At 38.6% G+C, this 14,148-nt stretch overlaps 1 protein-coding gene across 2 annotated transcripts in view; it reads right to left on the reverse strand.

Moving 5' to 3' along the window:
• tgfbr3 (transforming growth factor, beta receptor III) overlaps positions 1 to 14,148 on the reverse strand; it is a 91,172-nt gene that overhangs the window by 39,242 nt on the left and 37,782 nt on the right. The window lies entirely within an intron of this gene.

The raw sequence follows: 14,148 nt of genomic DNA on the forward strand, positions 1-14,148 counted from the left end.
GCAAACTCTTTCCTGATAATGTCACAGTGACTGCCAGAGAGCAATGTTGTTTGTAAGCCCGAAATAAAGTGTGGTCTGCACTGGCGTTTGAACTTTCACACACTGGCTCTTTTGTTTGAAATTGAGAAAGAAACCCCTCCCGGTACATACGACATTTTCTGCTGAGCTTGCTGCTTGAAACGATTAGATCCGGGCAGGCTCAAACATAAGCAAGGGATCCAGGAACCAAATTTAAGGCTGTTGATTTGAAGAGCTGAAACCCAACACACTGTGATTTACGTCTTCCCCATCATCACCCACCACAAACCACCCAACCTGTGTTCCCAATAAGCAACAATAACAGTGCTAAGATTAGCAGCAGCTTGCGTGTTGATATCAGAAATCTCAGCACCAGAGAAACAAACAGCTTAACTAGGAACAAAAATATTCATGCCGTTTAATTTTATTTCTCCCACCAATGTTGATAAACTAGGTGGAGAAACATCAACTTTAATCGAGCATGCAGTTTTAAACGGGAACTGACAGCACGCCAGGAATCTGACCTATGTTGCCTGACAAATATTAGAAATAATGTTCAAACCCCTGAAATATCGCTCCTGGTCTTAAGCTCCACTGTGATTCCTCATTGGCTAGACCCATGAATAGAGATGGTATCATAAACACATGCACGCACACAGTGTGGAAATGTTTTAATTTGACTAACATTCACCAATAAGGGCTGCATATTACAAACAAAAACCATGCAAACAGACAGCGCATGAAACTCCATTTGCCCGATGTATTTTCAAGTCATGCTTTGTTTTTTTAGTTTTGTAACGTCACAGTTCACATACAAAGAAATGTGCGTGTGCCGTCTTGCACGCTTCATCCTGTAGATCTCTACATAGAAATCCACTAACTCTTCTCAAGCACTCGATCATATCAATGATCTCATTTCCCTTTATTCACATGCATTTGTTTCGCCGAAGTGACTCACAAAAGAGGCAGAATACAATCCAAGCACAACAGTGAGATAAGTGCTGCTAAACTAACACTGCATCAGCAACAAAAAAAACAAATAAAAAGCACTTGTAAGGGGAGCAGGGCGAGTCCGAACTGCAACACAAGGGTTTGAAGAAGGCAGTCATAAACACGCTAGTCACATTTATTGGAAATTGCTTCTATGAAGATATTGAGATGTATTAAATGTTTTCATAGGTGTGTGGATTTAGTCTGAAGAAAAAAAAAAAAAACATCTGATAAAGAACCTTCACACCTCAAAACCTTAACCATTAACTGCTCAGCTGTATTGTAATCAGGTGAATTTTGAATTGTGTAAATGTAAAGTTGAGTTTACTAGCCATTGTTGTAACCAAACATAATTAAGACCATATCTGTATACTTGCATCTCTACAAAATAAAAACAGCTGACTTTAATTCTTAATCAAGTATGTGTGTGTTTGTGTGTGTGGAGAAAGTTGGAGAAAGTGACTCTGTTAAGCAATATGCTAATGTAAATACCACAATAATCATGACACGGAGAGAGAGAGGCCTTCGAAGAGGAACAAATGGAACAAATTACTGAGCGCTTATCTCAGAGAGAGCTTGGCAGATGCTGACACACACACACACACACACACACACACAAGAAGGCCCCCATAAGCATTTCACTCCTTTCTCTTTTCACTTGGTGACATTTTCCTCTCGTCTCCGCTTGTCGCAAGTGGAAAATGTGTGATGAATGCCTGATGTCGATAAACCTCATAACAGAGGATGTGCCCTGGGAATAAAAACTAGCAGAAATCTACAAAAAAAAAAACAAGTGTGACTCATGAATCTGGCCTCAGCCCATAAAGAAAGAGGAGAAATGAACACACAAGTGGCAAAGAAATGAGGAACGAGTGGAATGAAAAGGAATAAAAAAGGAAAGGGTGAACCATCACCTGCGTTCATCGAACAGACTCCTAAGTCTTCTACTATGTAGATGATCTACTTATATTAGTAAATTTTGCAGTAAAACCGTAGACATTCAGACAACCTGCCAGGCAGATGTGAATGGAAAGACAAACTGAAGTACACAAGCAGACAAATAGACCAGCAGACAAATAGATGGACTTGGAGACAGAAATATAGACAAACATCCAGATAGATAGATAGTTAGCCAAGCAGACAGACTCGCACTCAGAGAGACTGAGAGATTGATAGATACATAGAGAGATAGTTAGAGAAGCAGACAAAGATAGAGACAGAGAGAAAAAGAGCGTGTGAGGGAGTGAGAGAGAGAGAGCGAGAGAGAGAGCGAGAGAGAGAGAGAGACATGCAGAAACTTTCATCTGGAAAAAGTGCGTAATTACTCAATAAAAATTATTAGTCAGAAGCTGGAAGCAAATTACCAAACACACACACACACACACACACACACACACACACACACACACACACACACTTGACACTTCACTGATGACTAAAGTCACAACGGCACACACTGGGGTAATTAACTGGATCCATCAGCATAACACACTCTTTGAGGAGAGTTTAATGATGAGGGCCTGATCCTCATGTCATAGTTAGGCAATGGCTGATCTCATCCTCCTCTAAGGATTACTGAGGGTAAACGGCATTTCCCCTAAACCAGCAACATGCTCATATTTACTTTCTCTTTTTTTTCCTCTTAAACTTCATAAAATGTGCTTTTATTACTTTGTTATTCACCTTGAAACATATTGAATGATTTTGTTAGTACAGTAAAAATTATATAAAAAGGTATGTAGTTATGACCGTCAGGAATGCAGGACCTGGACCAAGTGATGGTTCTTAGAAGGTTAAGGGATTAGCTCTTGCTCTCTCTCTCGCTCTCACACACACACACACACACACACACACACACACACACACACACACACACACACATATATATATTATATATAAATATAAAGGAAGCCATGGTAGCTTATGATCAAGTGAGTGAAATCTGCTGTAGCTTTTGTTTAAATGGAAGCTCCCATAATTGAAGGATGAGAAATGCAGAGCGATACTTTGCTCTGATATGTCTGCTGTGGAAACCAGTTTAGAAAAAAAAAACCTTGATGTGGGTCCATGCTTGATTATTTGAGGTTGCTGAGGTCTTTTAAGCATGGGTCATTGAGTATAGCAGGTGTTTTAACTAAAATACTTTCTACAAGTAAGAAACTGGCTAGCTTTTTTCAGCATGAAGAGATTTTATATATCTACTCTGGCAAAAAGGAACTATGCAGTGGTCAGGTTTGAAAGAAACTATGAATCATTAATATGTACTGTATTTGCAATTCGTGTAGTTGAAAAGAACAAAAACAATTCTTGAGCAGCGAACCCCAAACTTTTTTTTTTTTTTTTTTTGCATCACGGACCAGTTTCACGGACACAGAATCAGTGGGAGCTTAATTCATCGATGCACAGAAAATGTTTTTTCTTTTTTAATAAAACACCCTGAAGACCACCAAAGTCAATAAAATGGACTAAAAAATGTACAAAAATAAATAAAAACATTTTCTGTGCAGCCCGATACCAAATGATCCATAGCCCGGTTGTTGGGGACCCTTGTTCTAGAGAGTGTAATATAATAATGTAGAATTTACCTGATTAATGTGTATGGTGCAGCAGTGCACTGGGTAATCCCACTACCTCACAACAGAAGGGTTTGAACACAATCAGAGTTTGATCCTGACCTCAGGTTGGTGTGCAGTGTTTGGTTAGATTTTTGGACTTTGAAAATACATGATTATTCATGAAAGAAAATGCATTAATACAACACAGTTTATTCAGAAAGGATCAATGTGCATTTTTATTTTCTACAATATACCATGGTAAGATTGTTAAGCCTTTTTTATCTTCGCTAAATGGCCTTTAGGATGTTTCCACCTGGTACTTAAACACTCCATGCCATGAATTTTGGTCAGTATGCAACACTTTTGGCCATTATTTATATTGAGATTCTGTGTGAAGTGTGTGGTAGGTGGAAAGAATGAAAGAAGGATGTTTAAATGTAGGCAAGAGAACTAGAAAGGCAGACAGACGGAAGATAGACAGACGGGCATAAGGAGATGCGAGAATATGCTGTATTTTGCTGGCTGTGGCAGTAAACTGTGTCTGAAAAGTGAGACGTGGGAGTTTGTCTAACTTGTCTGGACTGATCGAGTTGCACCGAAACAACAGCCAAACAGCTGCAGGCTGTAACAGTCACAAATCCCTTAATTCACCAAAACGAGACAAATCAATATAACACGCAAAGTAAAAGCCCCCAGACTTTACATGTGTAACCCTGCATTCCTATTAGACAGGGACAATTCATTGATGTCTCTGACACTTAATCTGAGGTCACTGTCCAGTTTCCAATAAGAAATGTCATTTATTCGGTTATACAGTTTTATTAAATTTTTCTATGCTATTGCCTAATTCTTGTCCCTCTATTGAATAGGGGGAGTGGTGGCTCCAGTGGTTAAGGCGCTGGATTACTGATCGGAAGGTCGGTGGTTCAAGCCCCGGTATTGCCAAGCTGCCACTCTTGGGCCCTTGAGCAAGGCCCTTAACCCTCTGTGTGCTCCATATCTTCCAAGCAAGCTGGGATATGCGAAGAACAACATTTCACTGTGCTGTAATGTATATGTGACAAAGGCTATTCTATTCTATTCTAATATTAAAGCTTTACAATTTAATTTACATTTATACTTCAAATGATCAGTGGCTTCATTGTGGAAAAAAGCTCACTGAATTAAGAAACTCATTTGTGTTCCTTAATTCCACCTGATGATTTGTGTCACATTACAGCAAATTTGGTTTTGTACTCAAACATAATTTGAGTATGCCTGGATTAGTCTTTACGTCAATGAATATTCTTGCTATATAATTTATGAAATTTTTCTGCTTTTATTTAGCAACCCATACAATCACGACAGAGAGAGAGCAAAAAAAAATCAGAAAGAACTGTTATAATTGAAATGTACATTTTTTTTATTGGAAATGATTGCCTACCTGTGCTTTTCAGATTTGGTGACTAACTCGAGATTAACAACACCAGCAGAGTCACTGACAAGGTAGTGACAAGAAAAGAAAAAAGCATGACGCCTTACATATCAGCGCTTCTTTAGAATGTGGCTAGAAGACAAACTTCACCCTTATGATTTATGCACTCTCCTGTGAAAGGCCAGTCATAAATTACCATCCTATAAAATTCTCTCTATCTAAACTTTGACAGCAGCTAGCTTTTATGTCCTGCTGTACAAGGGTATTTCCTCTGTTGACAAAGATCCATTATCTGACCCACGACACTTGCAGATTCCAGGAAAAACTCATAATGTACAATTTGCCTCCCGCTATTGCTAGTCGAGCGAAACCTCAGCCGACTGGCAACAGAGCAACATAATAGAGGACAAATTAAAGCCAAGACAAATAAGAAACAATGAAATGGAAAAAAAATGGGCACAAATGGTTCCTGCTGAAGCAAAAGCTCGGTGAAGCAGCCTGTTTGGCAGTGTTCAGAGAACCACAGGGAAATGGATGTTTGGGGAAAGTTTTGGAGTGGAGATTCCGCCAAACGCCTCTAGTTTTTGTCCTTGTGGAAAGGAAATATGCCGGCAGAATGTCTTTGTAATGTTGTGCTTAGCTCTACATCATACTGTACTGAAGAGGTCCAATGCCACCCTGAAACTCCTTTATTTCCAATAACACCATGTTCTGAAGAGTTTTATTCCTATTAGATTACAACAAACATTAGATATAAATTGCTGCTGTGGAATAATATAATTAGTTACTGTTGGCACACATTATAGCCATTATAAACACTCATAGACAGATAGACAGACAGACAGACAGACAGACAAGTACAGATAAATATGTAGTATTAGCGATACATATAGGTTCTAATGCTCCAAAGGTGGAATAATATTTCATATGAATGCAACTGTAAATGTTGCAAGTTTGTTATAATAAAAAAATTAGACTACTGAACAAACCAGGGATCCAGCACTGTATAAAACTTTGTGCACATTTTTTTTTTTATATTCCTGAACAATGTAGAGCAACTCAGAGAAACACTTAAAACTTACTGTGCTGCTTTTTCCTGGTGACATTTATGGTACTTGTTAATCACTTTGAGTATAACCATGTTGAAATTTTATTTTTGTTTGCTCTTTTTCACTTATTTTTCAGATTAAAAGAGGTATTTTTTTTACACTATATGGACATAGATATTGGGACACCTGACTTTTCCAGCCATATGTGTTTTTTTCCCAAACTATTACCACAGGATTGGAGGCACACCATTGTATAGGTTGTCTTATGGATATAATAGCATTAAGATGTTCTCTTCAGTTGAACTAGGTGACCTGAACTAGTCTATATGGTTAGATTGGAAGATCTTGAGAGGCCTGCTATAGAGATCTAACGTCTACCATACTGAACACCTTTAGGATGAACTGGAGCACCGACTGCACATCAGGCCTCCTCACCCTACATCAGTACCAGTCTAACACTCTTGTTGTTGAATAAGCATAAATCTCCACAAGGCACAGTCTAAATCTAGTTAAGCATCTTTCCAGAAGAGTGAAGGTTATACCAGCAAATGGGGATGCCCAGGTCACAATTGTACAAGAGATTTTAATCAAATAAATAAAGTTTACTAAGTACACACATATGCTCTTTGTTTTAAATGCGGGAAGCAAATGTAACAGCGGATCAAAAAGGTCTCTCATTATATATATATATATATATATATATATATATATATATATATATATATATATATATATATATATATATATATATATATATATATATATATATTTATTTATTTATTTATTTATTTATTTATTTATTTATTTATTTCTTCACTTACTGAACGACTGCAGCCAGTGACTCAGCTGTTATTGTTACAATAAGCCAGCATAAGGAAGAACACTTTTATATGTTATAATCCAGGCTTTGTGTTTGTGTCTTCCACTGAAAGATGGCTTCTATGTTCTGACCTATTTTGTGTGAGAGTGAAAGACAGCATCTTGGTTCTTTTTGGATGACTGCGCTAGAATAAAGGTCTCTTTACAGCAGTAAAAACAGAGAAAAGGGCAGAAGGAGAAAAAAAACCTATTGAATGATCCTATCACTGCTATTCAGTGATCTAAAGCTATGAAGCCTTATGACGCTTTGATAGCAATCAGTCTGCCTCCAGGCAAACACACACAAGCACACACACACACACACTCAACCTGCTACAAACCCTCATCGAGATTACAGCCATATCTAACTCATCGGCTCAGTGTGTTGCCCTCCTGGAGCCCTGAGGCAGACCCATAACCATAACATGTGTGTGTGTGTGTGTGTGTGTGTGTGTGTGTGTGTGTGTGTGTGTGTGTGTGTGTGTGCTCAGTGTTTTGAGTCTCCTGATGTGTTATCTGTGAACCTGAACCCATTAAAACTGATTTTTCTTGATAAGCATTTGTCTTTCTGTCCCTCTCACATCTGTGCAGCTTATTAAAATTCCGAATTACGTTTCACATGCATATCAGCATCAAGCTTTTATTAAAATGTAAGGATTCGAGGACTTCAGCATTTGGGGTTTAGGTTTAAGCTTAGTGTCTGGTCGTAGCTTTAGTGAGTTACACAGGTAAGAATTAAAATTTGTCTTAGGAGAGACCAAACAGCTCATAATATTTAAATTGATAACATGAAAAATAGAAATAGGAGAGCAAAAGGCATAGAAGAATACAAAGGCAAAAAGCAGGTGAAAAAGAAAAAGTAGAAGACGACAAACATGGAAAAAAAAAAAGAAGAAGAAAAAGGAGAAAATTTAATTTTATATTAAGGAGAATAAATGTTAGCAGTCATAGCAGTATTTCACTGTAGTTTGCTGGATGTCAGTGCAAGTAGAATAACAGTATTATCAAAGTGTGTGTGTATGCGTGTGTGCATTTGAGAAAAAACAGACACTGCTTAGCTTCAGTAGCTTAAACTCATTTGAGCCTAAGGTGGCACTATTGCCATCCTTAACTCAGCCATGTCACACTCAATTGTTTCTCTCTCTCTCTCTCTCTCTCTCTCTCTCTCTCTCTCTCTCTCTCTCTCTCTCTCTCTTCCGTCATAAAATTCCACCTGATAGCACAATCAGTCGCTCAGCCACAGCCAAGAACCGCCATTTGATGTTTGTCTTTTGCTAAATTGATTAGACAAAAGACGGCCTGCAAGCGAGATTACAGCCCTGCCAGGCATTGTTTATTTTCAGCTGTCGATAAGAGTTGAGGCCGCTCCTCTTTTTGCTTTGCTGTCACTAAAAGGAATTTCACTTGTTTGTTAAAAAATAGATACTGAACGCTTGTTTTTGCGACTTTCCAGAAGGGGAAATGACACCAGCAGGAAAGACCTGATAATTTCCAGGCAATCCAGAGTCCATGGACAGGACAGTGGCCAAAGGTGAATAGTTACAGAAATGGAAGCACAACATTAAGTCAGTGAATGTATTCACTGGTCTCAACAGGATGTCACAAGTGTCCCAAACACTATTTGCCAAGTCTCAGTAGAGCGTATTCTCTGTACTGGGGAATTCCTAAAATGGTTGAGGTGGTTGAAAAATGTAATGAGTAATAATGTAATAATATTGTGCAATATATACAGAGTAAAGAAAGACATGTCTACAAGACATAGCTAGATAGGATAGGTATATCCAGGACACTAGAGACTGAGAGATAATTTGTTTCAGAAACTGTAGAAGACTAATATGTGCTCCTGTTATTAGCCTTGGCCATAAAAAAACTTGACCAATTGCAAGGACATAAAACAATTTATTAAGTGTAGCTAGCGTTAGAGTCAATTTCATTACAATACTTGTAACAGCTGTTACATTTATAAACGAAACTTTGTAAGTTGCATGTATTCAGGGTTTAATCTTACGTTTAATATGCTCTTTGCTAAAAATGACAGCAATAATATCAATAATTTATTCTTTATTATCCATTTTTTCACATGTTAATCAATAGTGAGAATTATTGGCAACTGGAGTCATCTTGCTATTCATAATAATGCCACATAATACCACACAGAACACGGAGAAAGGCAAAAATTAGATAATAACGACACAACATTCACTGCTTTGTTTGCTTATACAATCCATTTTATTTTATTCTCCTCTCTCTCGCTCACTCTTTCTTTAATCCTACTATGATAAGACTCCTTTTTCATCTATCGTGAAAGAGACTGGACCACTTGTGTCTCTCAGTCTCCATGTGGTATGTTAATTAGCGTGAGCGCTGATGTGATCTCGTGCTAACCTACTGGTTCATGTCTTATCCTCATCTGCTCCAATGCTCACCCACCTTATCACGGTCTACTGTGATCTACAAAGAATAGATACTTTGTTCTTTCAAGATTACCGATCCATTCTATTTAACTAAACTTTACACACACAGACGCACACACAAATGCTGGCCAAGTAACAGCACGAGTTTAGCGACATCAAGGCTTTTCTAGGGGGGGGGGGGCGAACAGATTTACTTAGTAAATAAAAAGCAAAAACTCGGGAGATCATCCTGCACTTTGCTGCCAACGCTTCCAGAAGGCACCATGATTGAAGAAACAGATGGAAGTAATCAAAAGGGAACAGGGTGTTTTAAGCACGCTCTCTTAGATAAGGTGGCTGAAGAGACTCCTTCTGTCTAAAAGAGAGCATTCCTCAACAGTCTCCCTCCTTCCAACATCACATTCCAAAACACTGTCCGACGTCATCACGTCTCTCTGCACATTAGTCTTCATTTAAGAGCCGGTGACCAAAAGCAACAAAAAGGAGATCACATCTACATCCAGTATTTTGTAAAAGCTGCTTTGTTGATTGAATTGGAAAGAAGAAACCTATAAAAATATCCTATATTAGATACATGCGATATGAAATTCATTGATATTCTATTCATTGTCATTGATATTCCTAGGTTTTCAGTTTTTTGTAATTGTTTAATAGTCTCTGTAAATAGTAACTGTCACCCATCACTGGTGATGGAAATTGTTTTCAATTTTCCTGTCATTAGCCAACCCTAGACTGTTGCAAACAGTTATCACTCTCCTCTAAGTATGTTCTTCTTCCTCTAATCATGTTCTGCTTATCTGTTAGCCTTTGGCCTCCCAGGTCAGTAGCTGTTGCAATAAGAAAGAATTAGGGAACAGGTAGAACATTTATTGATTCAATGATTCAGTGTTTTGCACTCAGGTCTCAATCAATGAACAGCTGATAACTGAATAGACTTCACGTTTAAACTATAAAACTATGAAGCTCCTGGTTGCACAATTCCATTTTTTTACCATAATGTTTTTCCTTGTGACTGCTGCCTCTGGTTTTCTCATTAGGGATCAATTTAAAGGGATGCATTTCTATGTAGAAAATATGAATTTAAAATGCATATACTGTACATCTATCTGAAATTCTGGCAAACTTAGATTACCTTTATCTTCTGACTTTTCTGAAAAATGTGAAACAGTACAGATTATTATTGCTCAAACCCTGGCAGAAACTTTACAGCAATAATGAATTAATGGTGTCAGATAGTTACATCACTAATAATAATTCTACAACTTGATAAGAGACACATTTGATGATCACAAAGATTGTGTGTCTATAAAGATATCCGTCATCATTAAAATCCATCATGGTTAATAATTTCATGCCAATAGGACTCTCTGATACATCTTAATACATAAACTGGTTGAAAGCCTATGTCTTAAAATATCAACTGGTATAGCGTTGTCATGTCAAGTAAGTAAAAAAAAAAAAAGTAGAGCACCAGAGGTCAGAGGAAACAGTCAGTAGGTTTCTCATTAAATGACCTTTATCAGTTCAGAATGACTGATAGAGAAATGTCCTGACAGCCTACAGATTCTGACTCAGATTCTGAGCATTACGGAAGGCTGCCGTCTGTCAGTGTGAGTGATTAGGCTGTTAGGCATAAAGTGTAGGAGCAGTGCATACACACGCTCACTGCCAGGTGTTCAGTTTCACTTAATTGCACAGCGAAGTCGAAGAGACTGGAGGAGAGCCAGGAGCCTGTACGTTCACCTCACACAGCTGGGCCTTCCTCTTCGTTATTAAAGAAAAAGCATGGGCCACAGAAAGAGAGTAAAAGAGGGAGAGCACAGAGAGACAGGAAGCCATTCATTTAAGTGGTGCAGTTAAAAAAAAAAAAAAAAAAAAAAAAAAAAAAAAAGGAAACGAATGTGTGCAAGTGATGTGTAGCTGAGTGTGCATGTGTGATGGCGAGTGAGAGGGGGCTGGACTTATAAAGACTTTTTCACACAAGGATGTTAGTTCGCTGCGGATGTGGGGGCAAACCTTGACACCTTGCAGCAGCTGTGTATGTGTGTGGTTTGCTTCTGTATATAAAGAACCTTAAAAAACACGACTAACCTGCCTTTAAACCTTCTCAAGCTTTATCATGCAATGATGTTAACCAGTACGTGCAGTTTTCCTGCTCTTCCTTTTCTACTTCCTGTTTCCTGTCCTCTTTTGGTTTACCCGCTGAGCACTAGGTTCTTCGGCATACCCATTCAAATCAGAGACATGCTAGCAATCAGGAATAAACCAACAACATCCTGTAAAAGTATCAAAACACCAGATAGCAGTCCATTATGTGTGCATGCATGTTTTTGCGATCCTCAATGTGATGATGAAAAACAGACAGTAACACTGAAATTTAAGTTTACGTGATTAATTTCTGTTTTTGATGTTTACATAAATAAATGTTGCAATCCTAGACACTGGGACTAGACAAATGTGTTCACCATGTTGGCACAGAGTGCCAAGCATTAACTGTCTCATTACAGTAAATTTCAAGTTTATTTTTATAGAGTTTCTCACAATAACAGAACGCAAGAATTATAGAACCAAAAAAAAAAAGAAAAAAGAAAACGTATATAAGTAAATGTGTTTATCCAAATGAGCTAGTCTGGGGTGATTGTGGCAAGGAAAAACGCCCTTAGATGGTATTAAGAAGAAACGTTGTAAGGGGAACCAATCCTAATTTGGGTGATATCAAGAGTGTGTTTATAAATCTTAAAAACAATACAAAACAACAGAGAAAGAGAACTACCATGAGGTCAAGTGTATTTCTATAGCGCTTTCACAATGTCTCAAAGCAGCTTTACAGAATATAAGAATTAAATTGAATCATCATCTTCTTTCGGCTGTTCCCATTAGGGGTCACCACAGCGGATCATCCGCCTCCATACCCCCCTGTCCTCTACATCTACCTCTTTCAACCCAACCACCTGTATGTCTTTCCTCACCACATCCATAAACCTCCTCCTGGGTCTTCCTCTTTTCCTCCTTCCTGGTGGCTTCATCCTCAGCATTCTCCTACTGATATAACCCATGTCCCTCCTCTGCACATGTCCAAACCATCTCAATTTTGCCTCCCTCACCTTGTCTCCAAAACGTCCTACATGCACTGTCCCTCTAATAAACTCATTTCTAATCCTGTAAATCCTCGTCACTCCCAACGAAAACCTTAAAATTTTCAGCTCTGCTACCTCCAGCTCCACCTCCTCCTAAATTGAATAACGTGTTTATCCCTGATGAGCAAGCCTGGGGCAACTATGGCAAGGATAACCTCCCTTAGATGTTATGATGAAGAAACCTTGAGAGGACTGGAGCACTGGAGTGTGAGATTATGAGGATTTCCTTTCTACAGTTTTATACAGTCAGGTGATGTTGTGGAACCAGGAGCTAATGAGCAACTCATAAAATAGCTCAGCTTTTAAGATCATAATAGATTCAACACCAACTCCTCAGAGCCTTTAAATGTTCAAAGGGCTCTAATGCCCAAACTCTACATAAAGTGAGATTTGAAAGGTGCTGGTACATCTCTAGATTATTAGAATTGTTTGCGGGGTTGGCAGCTTCACTTTGAAGGTCCATAATCTTCATAAGGTGGAACACAACTGGAGCTGGCGCAACCCTGAATTGCCTCGGGATGGTTGTGTATTCAAGAAAAGTGAGGAGTTCAGAATACAAACAGACTTCAACATTCCAGAAGATAAATAACCGTACTAAATAATCCTCTAGCTCAGTACACAACACTAAGTAAACAGTAATATACAACCGGTGCATGCTGATGTAACTACAGCACAACTACATGCCTCCTTCACTCAGCCTCTTTATCTCTTTAAAGTTCGGTTTCAGGTGGAATCAAGAGTGTAGAGAAAGTGGTCTTTCCTTAATCACAGACCGCCCAGTCACCTTTGTTCTGACTCCCTCCAGAGCTTGGTCCAAAGCAAACAGAGTGCACACCATTTTAAACAAAGACAAATGGATCTTCAGACTTCATACAAAGTTCAGTGGCCTGTGCTGAGAAAGCGTTCCATAAATTCCTCCCGATTCTGAGGGCAAAAGGGTGCTGAATGCTTTAAGCACAAAGGTTGCAAAAGGCAAGACAACATATTAACTACAATAACAGCTGGTAGGGACACAAGCAACTGAGAAAGACATAGTGATAAAGAGAAAATTAAAACCATTCAAACGTGACTAACCATGCAGTAACAATCAAAATAAATGTTCATAAGTGGTATAAATGCATGTGTGTATCTGAGAGAGATAGAAAGAGATAGGATGGCTTTAGCTGTGAGTCACGGGTAATGGGCACACAAAATAAGTTGACCATTTTTAAATCATAAAGCTTGGGTTATTAAAAACAAAATACATCTCTGATATGAATATTTTGCATGAAATAAAACTGTTTCATTCATCTGCCACTTTAGTAACCAATGCTACACGTTCACAACCAACCCTGCAATTAAAATGATCAAACAATAATAAAATCTCGGTGAAGTTCTAGTGTCTGTGTGCTTCTGTAGCACGGGGATGATTAGTTCATGGGTTCAAGTACATTAGTGAGTGGATCGGCCCTGGAGATCGCTGGTAACACTATAGCCTCTTCTAGGCTTTCGGCCTTGGCTTTGAAAGCATTAAATCACATAACAGCGCTGAACTGTTTACCTCATGAAGGATCTGCTGCATCTGTTACTAAAGGCCAGTGGCGCCTGAACTCACGAAACCCGACCCTGGTTTTAGGAGGTACACACAGTACCACAGAAGGACAGTGGGCGTGTGTGTGTCCGTCCAGATGGCCACATCTGTGCCTTTATCGCAGGTAGGTGGCATTAATGCCA

Source organism: Silurus aristotelis (assembly GCF_946808225.1).
Source record: "Silurus aristotelis genome assembly, chromosome: 2".
NCBI lineage: Eukaryota > Metazoa > Chordata > Actinopteri > Siluriformes > Siluridae > Silurus > Silurus aristotelis.